Source organism: Phacochoerus africanus, chromosome 10, assembly GCF_016906955.1.
Source record: "Phacochoerus africanus isolate WHEZ1 chromosome 10, ROS_Pafr_v1, whole genome shotgun sequence".
Lineage (NCBI taxonomy): Eukaryota > Metazoa > Chordata > Mammalia > Artiodactyla > Suidae > Phacochoerus > Phacochoerus africanus.
The window spans coordinates 124,702,968-124,718,626 of NC_062553.1; the positions used below are offsets into that span (position 1 = coordinate 124,702,968).

At 37.4% G+C, this 15,659-nt stretch overlaps 1 protein-coding gene across 1 annotated transcript in view; it reads right to left on the minus strand.

Annotated features, from left to right (window-relative positions):
- Positions 1–15,659, minus strand: part of BMPR1B (bone morphogenetic protein receptor type 1B) — a 224,090-nt gene that overhangs the window by 152,422 nt on the left and 56,009 nt on the right. The gene's annotated exons all lie outside the window — the stretch shown is intronic.

Here is a 15,659-nt window from a genome sequence, read left to right on the forward strand (position 1 = left end):
TGGGAGTTTAACAGTCCTTAATGAAAAGGTAATCAAATGTTGATTAAAGAGATTTTACTGGCTGGGGAAGTACTGTAGCTTCTGAGATTTACAGTTTAGTAGGCAGGATACCCAAACTTTATAGGATAGATTCTCAAGTATAGCATATTATCTAATAGAATAGAGTGTCATCAAACAGGACATTTCCTATCAAAATAAACTGTACCCCTGAGCTGTTGCTTTCAAATTATTATATTCACACACAAAAATTCATAACTGTGGTGATACATTCAGAAAAAGTTAACAATACCTGAAGTCATATATTAAAAGATGCACTTAACTAAATTTGTGTTAAAATTTGTTTTTAACATAATTTAGTGGTTAAGCGCTCAGGCTGTCCAATCAGGTAGACCTATTGTGTAGCAGAGTTCCATTTTTCACCATTTAGCCAAATTTTGGTTATTTATGTTATCTGAATCTCAGCTTCATCACTCATACAATGGGGATGAGAAAACCTACCACATAGACTTTAACATAATTTAAATGAAATGATGTATAAAATGTAATAACCCTTGCCGCTGCTCTCTGCTACTCTAATTGTTATTGTTTTTTATTGCGATCCAGGCTAAGTTCAAGGTTTAGATGCTGACACAGGCAGTGACGCCTATGTTAGGGACACTAATTCTCTCCAGCTATGTAGTGCACCACAGATTTACCTGGGGCCTGAGGAACCACCTGAGAAGTAATTCAAACATGATCTGCAATAAGAGTTTGATATTTGCAAGCATGTCTGAGTCTCTGAGAACCTAGGGTTATATGTGTGTGTATAAGAAAGAGACTGATTGATAGATCAATCCCAGGTCTAAAGCTATAGAGAAATGAAAAATTTCTAAAGGCAAAATTTTAAGGTGGAACCAGGACCTCTGAGAGAATTTACCCATAGGAGAGAAATGAGTAGGAAAGTCCAATTTGGCAGTAAGACCAGCGATTCAGAGGAGAGTCGTGTTTCTGGTGATAACTTAATGAACGTGAATATTGCCCTTCCTGATCCATCTACCTTGGACCTTGGTAACACATGCGTTCCATGAGGACAGAGCTAAAGCCAAAATACATGATGCCATAGAACTCATAACACGTTAGGGTCTAAGCAAGCATGATATAGGTCCCTAAAACAAGAACAATTAACAATTAACAGAGGAAGGCAAATGCTCCTCTTCTCAATTTGCAGCAGAGTGTACACTGTCGGGGTCCAAGAATTAATGAGGATTAATGGGTCTCAACAGAACCTCACACCCCTGAACCTAGAACAAGCAGACAATCTGGAGAGACAGAAATACCCCAGTGGCCAAGGACAGATCGCCATCAACAGTGGTGGGAAAAGTACCTAGAGCATAGTGATAAACAGCAGTGATTTAAAGTAGCAACACCTCCCGACTGCAGGGGCCTGGCTCACCTGTGAGGAAGAGGGCTCGAAGGACGGTGGCGCTGCTGAGGAAGGGCAGCCTGGGATTCAAAAAAGGCAGCTTTGGAGCATTTCCATTGTGACTCAGCAGGTGAAGCACCCAACTCGTACCCATGAGGATGTGGGTTTGATCGTTGGGTTAAGGATCCAGCATTGCCGTGAACTGTGGTGTAGGCCACAGATGCAGCTCACATCTGGCGTTGCTCTGATTCGACCCCTAGACTGGGAATGTCAGTATGCCACAGGTGCAGCCCAAAAAAGAAAAAAAAAAAAAAAGATTAGAAGTAAATAAATAAAGGTGGCTTTGGAAATGGCCAGAGTGGTGTTGGACAGAGGTAGCCTGGTCAGTGTGGGAGCAAATAATGGAAATTCCTGAGCATCCCCAGAAATACTTTAGGGAGGAAAAAAAACTTGAAAAAAGGGCTCAAAGTCCTGTGGTTGAACACATGGGAGTCAGTGAGCTGAAGAAATATGAATATACAAAGGAGCAAAAACTAGTGAGACACAGGGAGCACTGGAAAGCAACATTACCAGGAGAAAACCATGATGGGGTAAGAAATCAACACAAATAATAAACCGTCCTGGATATTAGAGCCAACAGGTTAAAAAAAAAAGAGTCACACCAAGTATGAATTATGAAAAATTCAAACTCCTAAGTACCTACATAAAAGCCAAATAGCATTCTCGGATAAAAATTAGTTTGAAACTTAAAAGGTTTTTAGAAGAAAACGAAGAGGAAATCCTTTCCTCTGATTATTTTTACTGTATTATAAAATATGTCATACGTGTGCATTTTACATAATTGTATTTTTAGAATACAATGTTATGATAATAAATTTCCATTATTTAAAGTAACATATCAATTGTTTCACTGTTAATAATACTTTTAAATATAATTTTTAAGGATCATCCAACCTCTTTGGGCTCCTCCCTGAACCCAATTCCTCCCCTTCTACTAGTAATGCAATATCCTTTTTTCTTTTTCTCCTCAGAGCCGAACCCAAGGCATATGGAAATTCCTAGGCGAGGGGTCAAATCAGAGCTGCAGCCGCCGCCCTACACCACAGCCACAGCAATGCCAGATTTGAGCCGCATCTGCGAACTAAACCACAGCTCACGGCAACGCTGGATCCTTATCCCACTGAGCGGGCAGGGACCAAACCTGCATATACTAGGGTTCATTACTGCTGAGCCACACTGGGAATTTCTTCTCGATTTTGTTTCAGTATTTTCCTTTTCTTTACAGTTTGATTATATAATGATTCCACAAAAATATATTACTCAGTTTTGCCTCTAATCAAAGTTTGTCTAATTGGAATCACGCTGTATTTTTTTGTGACTTGTTGAATGAAAAAAAAAATTAAGTTTGGGGGAGTCATCCAGGTTCATTCATTTTCCTTATGCTAATTCCATTGTCTTCAAATATTTCCCGACTTATTCATTCTATTCTCTGTTGTTTCCAAATTTGGTTTGCATTTTACACAACACTGGACTGAAAAATCAGCTACCTGTTTCCTAAGGCATATTGTAACTGAGCAGGGCATATGTGTATCCCTAGAGAGGGAACCAGGACCCTGCCCCAAAATGTACTATTATTTCTTGATTGTTCCTTGTCTTTGCATCCCCTTTCTTCTCTGATTAGCAGCTGTTTGAACCTGCCCCTTGAAACTTAGGAAAGGTCATGGAGGCTGAATGAGGCCCATTACATAAAAACAAGACATGGGGAACACAGAAAGGCCTTTGTGCCCAGAAGCCCAACAGGGCCCTGCTCAGTTACATTATGAGCAATAATTTCTATAACATATATACTCCTAGGGGTGGAACTGCTGAGCAAGAGTATACTCATGCTCAATTCAATGTATCCATTCAGTTGTATCAAATACACTCCCTGTGCACAGTGTATGAGCGTTCCTGCAGCTTCACTTCCAAACTAACATTTGATATATTTCAGACTCTCATATTTTCAACATGATGGATATGAAACTGCCTACCCACTCCAGTTTTTAACTTACATGTCTCATTATTAATGAGGCTTAGCAAGCTTTCACACATTCACTGAGCTTTTCTTTTTGAAATTCCTGTTCATTTTTATATTGGCCAATTTTACAATTTTTATCAAGTCATAGAATCTTCAATATACTCTACACACTAAACCAGTTTTCAGCCTATCTTATTCTTTGAGGAACACACTTCGTAAGTTTCAATGTCGTCGAATTTATTAATCTTTTTATGGTTTGCTGTTTATGTTTGAAATTATCTTACCCTAAATAATAAATATATCCTTTTCTAAGTATTTTAAAAATTATTGATTTTCATAGTTAATTCTTTCTTCCACACAGAATTTGTTTCTGATTACAAAATGAGGGAAGGATCAATTTTAGTTTTCCGTACAGTAACTAACCACAGCTTGTAGTGGCAACTTAAATTCAGGGCTCACCGGGACTCAAAAGAAGACAGTATAGATGGGCTGGTGATGCCTGCCATGGATGGATATGCATTAAAGCTGAAGCCCCCACTGCATCATTACAGATGATGAAAGAGAGAACAAATGCAGTTTCAGGAAAAGAAAACCAATTTGATAAAGTCACTCCATTCAAATTCTTATGAATTTTACATGGTTTATATAATTCTTCACAGTCATGCTGTCATCACTTTACCCCATAGCGCGTGAGACAACATTCAGTAGTTTATTTAAACTGGACTGTATTCCTTATAAACTCTTTATGGACATACCAGCACAGCTTATGAAAATCTTGAGGAAAATATTACTATTACACTATATACTGATTAAGAGTTTTTATGTGATAATTCAGTGGTTCTCAAACTTGACTCCCATATAATTCCACAAACTCAATACAGGTGTTCTGCCACTATAATCATATTAAATTCCTTTCTCAGTTTCAGAAACAACTAAATTAAAAGTATAAAATTTTCTCAATATTAACACTCTCATAATTTTTTTTTTTCTTAAATGACTTGCACCTGTTACTCATTATTTCTACTACAGCCTGGCGTGGGTTAACATATACTTACATACTCATTTCTTTACATTTCATATATTGCAATTAAGCTAATCAAGTTCAATAACTATTCTGGTAATAAGGTCAAAACACTTTGCTTTTTGCAGTCTGGGATTTTCACCCCCCCCCTTCCTTCATGTTAATTGTTCCATGCATAAAATGTATCTAATTCACTTCAAAGCATTTTGGAGAGCAAAAGGTCAAAAGGAACACTGGGTGTGAAAATGCTTTTAAAATGCCTAACTTTTAAAAACAGAAGTTATAATTCACAATAACCTTAAATTACATCTTATAAATACAGGTTGGAACAGTCATGGAAAAAATAATTCCTAAAGGTCATTTTTATCTACAGTTTCTTTCATAGTCAATCTTTTAACAAAACAGATTTCTCAACTAGACTAAAAATAAAATCTATTTGTTTGAATGTCATTTCCTGCCCCACACAATTTTTAATCAAGTTCTTGAAAAGTAGAGCAGGGCAAAGGTAAAAAGTTAATCTATATAAGCAACCTAACTCATCTCCAAATAATCTGAAAATAACTGTTTTTATAATGGTGTGCTCTAAAAAAAAAAAAACCATGCCATCCAGGTGTGATTTATAACTAATGAGGAAGTCTATTAAGAGTCCACCTGAAATCAAGAGTGTATAGGTTACAGATGAAGCTATAACGTTACTCAAAATCATTTTAGAGCATGGCATGGATTTATTTGGAAGAAGACACTTTCCTGATTATTTTGTTATTTCTTTGCATAAATAAACCCTGGTAGAGTTACAAAAGTGAAGAAAATAGGGGATGAGACGAGAATAATACACTAAAATTCAGATTTGTTCTTCCTGTCTGTGCACATCAACAGAGGTTCATCTTCCTTGTAAGGAATAAACTTTCTGCCCTCTGGTTTGGGCCTTTGTTCCAACAGGAAGCCCTCTGCACAGCTGTGCTACTTCTCGAGCTTTAGACACGTGCAGGAGTAGGAAAGTGACTGTTCAAAGAAAGTCATACATTATATTATAAAGCTTTTAGAGTCAGAAAGAACTGGATTCCAATCCCACACTTCTATTTTCCAAGCTGTGTGACCATAGGCCTGATTGTTTAACCTCAAATTCCCATTTCTTCGTCTTAAATACAGGCATAGTAACAACCACCTTCCAGAAATACTGTGAGGGTTAAATGAGATTGTTCTTATAGACACAAAGAGTCATCACGTAATGCTGACCCAGTCACCACTCACTATGAAACCAGAGCGTAAATGACTTTAGAGAAAGTTTGTAATATACTAAATGCACTTTAACATTCCATGAAACAAGCTTTTCTTACTTCCAGACATTAACATTTCTGTTAAAACTGGAAAGAGTTTTCTTCAAATTGTGCAAAAAATTCTTCTGAGATGATTGGGAAATAGGTGGGAGATGGAAGATAAGGAAAATGTGAAAGTCAAAATCCGTAACAATTTGGTAGGATGGGTACCCGGGAGCAGGCAAAGGGAGAGAGTAACGAGTGGGGAGGCAGGGTGGGGGTGAAGAGACAAAGTGGGAAAGAGAGAGGGGACTGATAACCTGTGTGGCGCTTGGCTGGATGGGTGAACCTGTGCTAGTCATGCCGGGTCCACCTGTCTGTTGAACTGGTCAACATGTAGAAATAAGCAGCCTTACCGTAAGTATGGGATAGAAGTGCAAAGGACAATGCTATTATCTACGGTTTGGTCCCGGGCCCCACTCAGTGGGTTCAGGATCCCAGGGAACTATATTCAATGTCTTATAAGAAACTATACTGGAAAAGAATACGTATATAACTCAATCACCTTGTTAAATGCCAGAAACTAACACATTGTAAATTAACTATACTTCATTTAAAAAAAAAAAAAAAAGTCAGCTTCTAATTGACCAAAAAACCAGCTTCCCTAGTTAAGAACACGTGGCTTCAGCATTTTTCAAGCTCACTCTTGCGCTTTGGAAGCTATACCAATCTACTTTACATGACAACAGGACAAGAAAAAAATAATTCTCAACAACTGTCTATTTCTACCAATGATAATTTTAAAGATTACATGTGGAGTATTAATGCGTAACTCACAAGAATATATGCATTGTGTGTTTGCTAACTTAAAACAAACGAAAAGCTTTGCACATTCAGAGAAGCGTGAATTACTTCAGTAGAACAGTGTGTCCTGGGTCATCATGCTTTCCTTCTCTATTATTGTCAAGTTTGATTTGCCAACAAGCCTCTGATAACAAACACAGAAATAAATTTCAAGGTTAGTAAGCTAAACTACTACTGTGAATGATGATATATTAATTTACTGTCGAAGTTTAAAGTGGTATAGAGAGAAATGGAAAAGTCTCAATGAAGTAACTTTTATGTATAGAAAAAGTCAGTGTTTACCTGCACAATAAGTGTATGAAATCATATATGGAATTATGTTAGAACTCTGCAGCATGCAGTTCTAATTATCTTTAAATAAAACAGGAAACTAAAAAAGATGAATGAAGAAGAAAAATAATATGAATAATCTACTGAGAATTTTTAAAGCTATTGGTACAGACACCAACTAAATGCAAGTAATAGCACAAGAATAACCTGTTTATTAACTAAAGCTACAATGTATTTTCAAGTTTTCAAGGTAGGGCCATCAACAACCAATAACCAATAACCTGTACTATAAATCTTAGCAGACACACCCATGTATCAACAAAGGGTAGAGTAATGCAAGGAGAAAAAAATCCTGTATTATCTTTAGACAAAATTGTTTGCCTTGAGTCAAAGAGGAAAACAAATTACTCCATGATGGCCAAATTATAACGAACAATTAAGATGGCAAATGATGTCTTTGTATAAACTTTTATATATGAATTCCCACCTCCAACATACACAAACATAAGCTATATTTATGAGTTAAGTCCATTCATAACAAGTAAAGTGATCCTTTTACACATTTCAGGTAACCAATTAGTGCTTTAAGTGCTGAGTTCTAATGATACTAAACTATCTACAATTTCCTTTCCTGCTTTAAATACCAAAGCTTTATACCAAAGCAACAACTATGAGTCTCCTAACTGAGTAGCTTCAAATAGAGACGATCAGAGATGATGGTGAAGGCTGCCAGGTAGGCAGGCTCCTTTCTTCCCTGAACGAAATGTGTAGTTACAACAACAGGCACCAAATGGAATGGTCACTCCCTGCTGACTTAGCAGCCCCTGGTCAATGTCCTTGCTGAGGTGCTGAGCAGGTATGTGGGGGAGGGAGCGGTGCTGTGAGTTAAACATATGAGGGAGAACTGAACACATCAGCTTGGAATGAAAGAAAGTTATAAAACCAACGGGGGTACTACCATCTGAAAAGGTTAAAAAAGGGTTTTTTTTTTAGCTGATTTTACACTGATTCAAAGGAAAGGGTTATTTCTGCCCATCGTGAGAGTCCTGTATCAGGACTCTCCCAAACAACAAAAGGCTCCTCTTAACCCTGATTTCACTGGCTTGCCTCTATGCTTTGAAAGTCAGCATTCCTGAGTTCACTTTTTCACAAATGGAGGCAGGTGAGCCAAGTTCTTGCCATCTGACCCCTTTTAACATTTATGGCAAAAGTGTAAATTCTCTATTTGGCTGTAATTTCTTAAAAGATGGACTTTGGTCAAATCTGAGTTTAAATCATAACCCTGTCGCTTGTTGGTTTTGAGAGGCTGATCATGCTACTTGACATCTTGGGGTCTCAGTTTCTTTATCCTGAAAAAAAATCAGACCAAGTCACTCAATGGTCCGCTACAAGGATTAAATGAAATCATGTAGTTATAGTTCTTGGTAGAATGCCAGATATATTATCAAGAAACCATTGATAAATGGCAACTATTATTAATGCATTATTTCTCACTCACACAGATTCATATTCTTATTATGTCTGCTTTAACCTAAGCAATAAATGCGGCCTCCTGTCCACAGTAATTCCAAGGAACATGCCAAGTCCCAATCCCCCTTATATGTTCCAATGCTTAAATCTTATTTAATAAGAAACATGAACTTTTATTCATTGGAGATAAAATTTTAAATGCCATACAAATTTAGAGGTGACGCAAAGATTTAAGTTTACGCCACGGGAGCACAAGGTAAAGGTGACTTCAGAAAAGAGTGGGAAAGGGAACTAATGAGTCAACCAAAGTACTGAACTGCATCGTCAATAAATTCCTTGTGAATCACAGAATTAAGTTAACTAAACCATAAAATAGATAAAAATAGTTTTCATATTTATAGATTGTAAAGAGCCTACGTTTCAAAGGAGATGAAGAAAATATTGACAAGTTTAATAAAGATATTTCAAACACTCATATTTCAAACTACACATAACAAAATTTAAAAGTAGTCAAAAGCTTGTGAAAACAGTTACAACCTCAATAGGACATTAAAGAATCAATGTTCTTCGATTAAAAAAAAAAAAAAAAAACTTGGGGTTCCTGTCGTGGCTCAGTGGTTAACGAATACAACTAGGAACCATGAGGTTGTGGATTTGATCCCTGGCCTTGCTCAGCGGGTTAAGGATCCGGCGTTGCCGTGAGCTGTGGTGTAGGTCGCACATGCGGCTGGGATACCAAGTTGCTGTGGCTCTGGTGTAGGCCGGCAGCTACAGCTCCGATTAGACCCCTAGCCTGGAAACTTCTATATGCCACTGGAGCGGCCCTAGAAAAGGCAAAAAGACAAAAAAAACTCATCTAAACCAGTAAGAGAAATACAGTCTCTGAGGAAATAAGAAGTATATGAGTGATAAACGATGAAGAATAAAATGCTAACTAATAACCCCCTCGGATTCAAGATTACCAGTAATTAAAAACAGAAATACAGTATTACTTCCCCCTATCATATTAGCAAAGATTTTAAAATAATAAATCTCTTAACCAGCAAGACTTTAGGAAGATAGGTAATACATATTTGAAGTAAAAAGTATTCATCCAAAGGAAAATGTTTACAAAAGATATTCAGACTTTTTTCACTGCCTGTAGGGGTGGTCACTTGAATTTTGATGCGAGCAAAGAGGAAGGTATAGAAATCATACGCTGAGGCTGAGAACAACCTTCAGCCACTCTTTCACCTTTAAATATACAAGCGAGTGTTTCAGGGCCCTTAATATTAAAGGAAATGGAAGGAACCAAAGAGCCCCAATTTCTTGGGGAGTTTGGTGGGGACAGGAGCAGAGAAGCCAAGTCTTACAAGAAGAAATGTACAAAACAAGCTTGTTTTGCTCCTCTCTGCCCATTTAAGTATTTACATTTTTAAACGACTCTTAGAAGGAAGTCACTATAATCTAGAAAAGTACATTTGATTGTTTGATTTTTGTTCGATTCAAAAATCTTCCAGCTGGAGTTCCCATTGTGGCGCAGTGGGTAACGAATCTGACTAGGAACCATGAGGTTGCGGGTTCGGTCCCTGCCCTTGCTCAGTGGGTTAACGATCCGGCGTTGCCGTGAGCTGTGGTGCAGGTTGCAGACACCGCTTGGATCCCGCTTTGCTGTGGCTCTGGCGTAGGCCGGTGGCTACAGCTCCGATTCGACCCCGCGCCTGGGAACCTCCATATGCCGCGGGAGCGGCCCCGGAAAAGGCAAAAAGACCAAAAAAAAAAAAAAAAAGAAGAGCAGCCCACAAAAATCTTCCAGCTATAAATAAATAGGCATCTTTAAAGAAGTTAGAGAACAGGAGTTCCATTCCGCGGCTCAATGGTTAACAAACCAGACTCGGACCCGTGAGGATGTGGGTTTGACCCTGGGCCTCGCTCAGGGGGTTGGGGATCGGGCATTGACGTGAGCTGTGGTGTAGGTCACAGATATGGCTCAGATCCCGTGTTGCTGTAGCTATGGTGTAGGCCGACAGCTGTAGCTCCAATTCGATCACTAGCCTGGGAACCTCCGTATATTGTGGGTATGGCCCTAAAAAGACCAAAAAAAAAAAAAAAACCAAAAACAAAAAACAGTCCCAATTGGAAGGTCTTCAATATAATCCAGGTATTATTATTTTGCAATTTCTGTCTTTTGCTTGAGATTATCTTCCATGTTCTACTAAAAAGGAGCATGATTATGGGGCATACATCTAAGTGTACTACCAGAGAGAATGCGAGAAATCAGGAAAGCCAGAAAGGGTAACTGTCCTTAAAAAAGAAATGCCTATATTTTTAACTATATGTGGAAAGGCCCTCCTTCTCAATTGGGAGAAATAATTATTAGCTTTAATTTTCAGGAGTTATGAAATAATGGAAAGGAGTCTAATACAATACAAAACGCAGAGTTACAACAAATTAAGCTTTACATGTAATACACAGAATAAAAAGAGCAATTACAAATAGGAAAAGCACAGTGATAAAATACTGGCCTTATAAGCTTTTTTTTTTTTTTTTTGAATCAAAATCTTAGCTAGCTACTTTAAAAGCTGATGTTTGGCAAGTTATGTTACCAGTGTGTACATATTTGCCCATATTTTATAAAATAAAAAAGTTTAAGTATAGCTTGAAGGTTCCATTTCCATGATTAATTCATTCTTCTCCTCTCATGTTCTATGACTTCTATGCCATGCATACCTATGAAAAAACACTGACTGTCAAGCTAAGCTGTTAACAATAATAAAATACTTCACTGTTTTGGCAGAATTCTTTGTGCCTCCCTCAACCTCCTCACTGTGGTGGTGGTGGTGGCTGCAGCAGCAATTTTTGCTTTTGTTTTTACTATAATCTTTTAGTACTGAGGCAACCTGAGGTGTCTCTTAAAAAAAGCTACTTAGAACAAGCTACATTTCTAAGTCCATGACCATAGAAACCCCCGCCCTTCCAGTTTTATAATGTTTATATTATTTGATATGCCAGCAAGATACATAAAATGTATTATCTATAACCCTTTGGTAGGACCCCTTATCCATACCTATTTCACTACAAGAGGGTTACATGGGCAAAATCAATCTGAAGAGAAATTATAGAATGAATTATGGTCCATTTTAAAGCAAATTAAAAAGCTACCACATTTTCCTATGGAAACACCAATCTTGTTTTCATTCCTGAGACAGATACAACTCAAGGTTAAACAAACAGAAAAATCGTATCAATAGCTGGAGGAGGTTTATAAGGCTTAAACAGTAGTAGAAACCACTGGCAGAGTACACTGAGAAATAAAAATAATCGAAACAAGAAAAGTTGTGAATTACTCTAAATTGTGTATCAAAGCTCTTTGTTTCTGGTATGTACAAATTATTTCCTTCCTATACAAAGTAAATATTTTCATGCATGATGGGGGGAATACAACACAAAGACAAAAAAATTTATTGAGAATCAGAACTAAAAGCAACAGCTGCTATTTCTTAACTACTTTTTTAAATATTGACATCCTTTTCTTTCAACATTTCTGTTTTGAGGAGAAATTTTTCCTCCAACCAAAATGAAGTATTGTCTTTCTTAAAAATTTCTTAAAAATATGAGAATTTTAAAAATTTATTATAGTTGATTTCAGTGTTCCATCAGGTTCTGCTAGACAGCAAAGTGACCCAACCATTCAAACACATACATTCTTTTTCTCATATTATCCTCCATCATGCTCTGTCACAATGAAGCGATGATATTCTATTACTTCCTTAAATCTGTAAGTTTCTCTACAATAGGAAATAAAATTATGAGATGTAACTTTACTCGTAACATGGGGAGTCATTCCACTCTGTAATTCTTTAGATTATAGGAGGATGGACCATCCTCTCCTGAAATTCTCTCTGGATCTTTCTGAAGGTGTAACACTGTCTTCAATTTGCTAAAGCATCACTTAATTTATCATAGCAGTGCATGCAGGTGTAGCGACAAGCTGATTTTCTTGATAGATTTCATGAAGTTAATTAAACATCTGGAGGCTATATATCATGAATCCGAATGTGTTAAACAGTATAATTCTGAACTTTTGTTATTCAAATAGTTTTTGACTTTAATAAATACCTACTTGCATGAGCACACACCACTATAACTGCTAGTAGAAAATAATTTTTTAAAGTATTATTATCGTTTTAAAAGATTTACCAACTACTTAAGGGGCTCTTCTTCAATCCAATTAAAGTTTTAAAATATAAAAATAAAAACTCTATTTAACAGTGGGTTTAGGAGTTCCCACTGTGGCTCAGTGGTAATGAACCCAACTAGTATGAACCCAACTCAGTGAGTTAAGGATCTGACTTTGCCGTGAGCTGCAGTGTGGGTTGCAGGTGAGGCTTGGATCCCACATTGCTGTGGCTGTATGTGCTCATTCAACCCCTAGCCTGGGAACTTCCATATGCCATGGGTGCAGCCCTAAAAAGACAAAAAAAGTTTAAAAAAAATTTAAAAAGGGAGCTTAAAATAAATATGACAAAGTTTTTCTTTAGGCCAAGTTCTTGAGTATCTGTTTTATGCTAGGTCTTAGACGAACATAAAAGTATAAATTTTAAAACCTGGCTACAATTAGCTCACAAACTCATATGGGAACACAGAAACACTGTATCATCAGACTTGCAAAAGTGCTGTGACAATGGTCTATACAGGAGGCCAAACCACAGAGGCTGACAGTGGATCAGTGGGGCATTTCGGAAGGCTGAAACACAAAGACCCGGCAGAGAGTTTTTCAAGATAGAGGGAGCAACCCAAAGAAGACATGCAGATGGCCAAAAAACACATGAAAAGATACTCAACATCACTCATCATTAGAGAAATGCAAATCAAGACCATTATTAGGTACCACCTTACACCAGCCAGAATGACCACTGTCAAAAAGTCTACAAACAATAAGTGCTAGAGAGGGTGTGGAGAAAAAGGAAACCTACTATACTGTTGGTAGGATTGTAAATTGGTGCAACCACTGTGGAAAACAGTATGGAGATGCCTCAGAGAAAAAAAAAAAAAAAACTAGAACAACCATTTGATCTAGCAATCCCACTCCTGGGCATCTATTCAAAGAAAACCATGACTTGAAAAGACTCGTGTACTCCAATGTTCATTGCAGCACTATAAACAATAGCCAAGACATGGAAACAACCTAAATGTCCATCAACAGAGGAGTGGATCAAGAAGATGTGGTACATATACACAATGGAACATTACTCAGCCATTAAAAGCAAAGAAATGACAGCATTTTTAGCAACATGGATGGACCTAGAAATCATCCTGCTAAGTGAAGTCAGCCAGACAATGAGACACCAACATCCAATGCTATCACTGACATGTGCAATCTAAAAAAAGGACACACTGAACTTCTTTGCAGAACAGACACTGACTCACAGACTTTGAAAAACTTACAGTTTCCAAAGGAGAGAGGTTGGGGGGTGGGGAGATACACTGAGGGTTTGGGATAGAAATGCTGTAAAATTTGGTTGTGATGTACACCTATAAATAAAATTCATTATGCAAATAAAAAAAAAAAAGGCGGGAGCAACAAACAACCCCAGAAAGGAGTAAATCTGTATGGATTGTTTTGAGAAACACATATATTCAATAATGCTGGAGCATAAAACAGAGGGAACAAGAACACTCCTGTGGGTAGAGAAAGGAGAAATGTGGAAAACAGTCCAGACGGAACAGTAGAAGATGAATACAGAACAAAATTAGCAGCTGGATCAAAAAGAGACTCATTGTGCCGAGATGCCTGACCTTTATTTACCTGGGAGCAGCGGAGACCCAGGGATGGGAAGGCTTTAGCAGGAAAGTGCAGGAATCATCAGGGTGGGGAGGCTGTCACTCTTAAGGTCAGTATCACGTGGACCGAGCACAGATCAAGTGAGAGCACAGCACCGAGACCCACTGGGAGGTTAACATGAACATTTCAAGCTCAATTCACTCGTCTTACTCCAACAGACAGTTAAAATGTGATACAGAAGATCCCCTATCCATTTTTATCATCTGTCTACATACGAAATATTATTTATAAATATGATAAATAACCAGTGTCAGGGTTGACATTAAAGTCAAAAATAATGTTGAGACAGAGTTCCAAGTTTTAAAATGCTCAACCAGCCTTCAACCAAAATATACCCCATCTTAGTCATTATCAACCAATATCACAATTTTCTATTTCCTCTCTTGATTAGAGGGAAAACTTTACTGTTATTATAGTAGTTTTACTAGGTTGTTCTCTGACCAAAGTTTCCACAGGGTACTTCAAAAACAAGATACCAGAACCAATAAAAACAGAACAAAATATTCAAGACATCATAAACCAATTATCATTGATTAAATATCATGTTATTTATGCAGTATATAAAGTGAATGAATAAAATATATTAAATAAAGACCTGAAATTACAATCTTGATCATGAGATATTACCCAAAGGCCGTAGCAAAGAAAAATTTAATTGAGAAATGCCCATTCTAGATCAACCATGGCTACATTTGCAAAATGAATATACTGTTGTCAAAAATCTAAATCAAACCCATTAACAAAACTGGTAGGCAGTACTTGAAAAAGTACACAGAAAACGCTTGATGCAGAGGCTTACACAAGCATTAAATGAATGTTAAAAGACAGTTTGAATTTAGATATCGGGGTAGCCTTGAAGCACACCTGAATTAATAAATTCTAAAATCTTTTGCATTATTTAAAAAATCGTATGTGATTCAACAACAGTGATACTCTACAACTACTGGCCTTATCTGAAGATACTCACTTTGCATTCAGACCTCCTCCACCTACCGTTTTGGACATGGTTTATTCCATTTTAGAATGAGCTGGTTCCTGAATATAAACCGTAATACAAAACTTATGCCTGAGTATTCGCTTTTCCTTTTCTCCCTATTGGCCTACAGTTTAAGGCCTACGGCAGCTTTCCTATCATTTTTGGTTTTCACTTGGATAGGTGACACAGAAAACCCTTTGGAACTATCATTACCATCTATAACTCGGCCTAAAAATGTTAACTATCAATGCATATCTTCCACAATTAAAAAACCACCACAACAAACTATGGCTCTGTCAGTAGCTAAGTTTCCTCTCGTTAATGCCACACCTACAGCAAACCACTATATACATGTAGCAGACAAAATACTTAAGTATATAACTATCAGGCAACACAGAAAACCGTCTCTTTCTGTTCCCTTCGGGCACCACTGCCTCTAACATCAGTCCGGAATATGCAAAACGGAGATGATAAATGAACGCACGACAGCACTGTGGACACACAGAGCGTGTGTCCAAGCGCTACCTGTGATGAAAGGAACAGACCACTGATGTGGAGC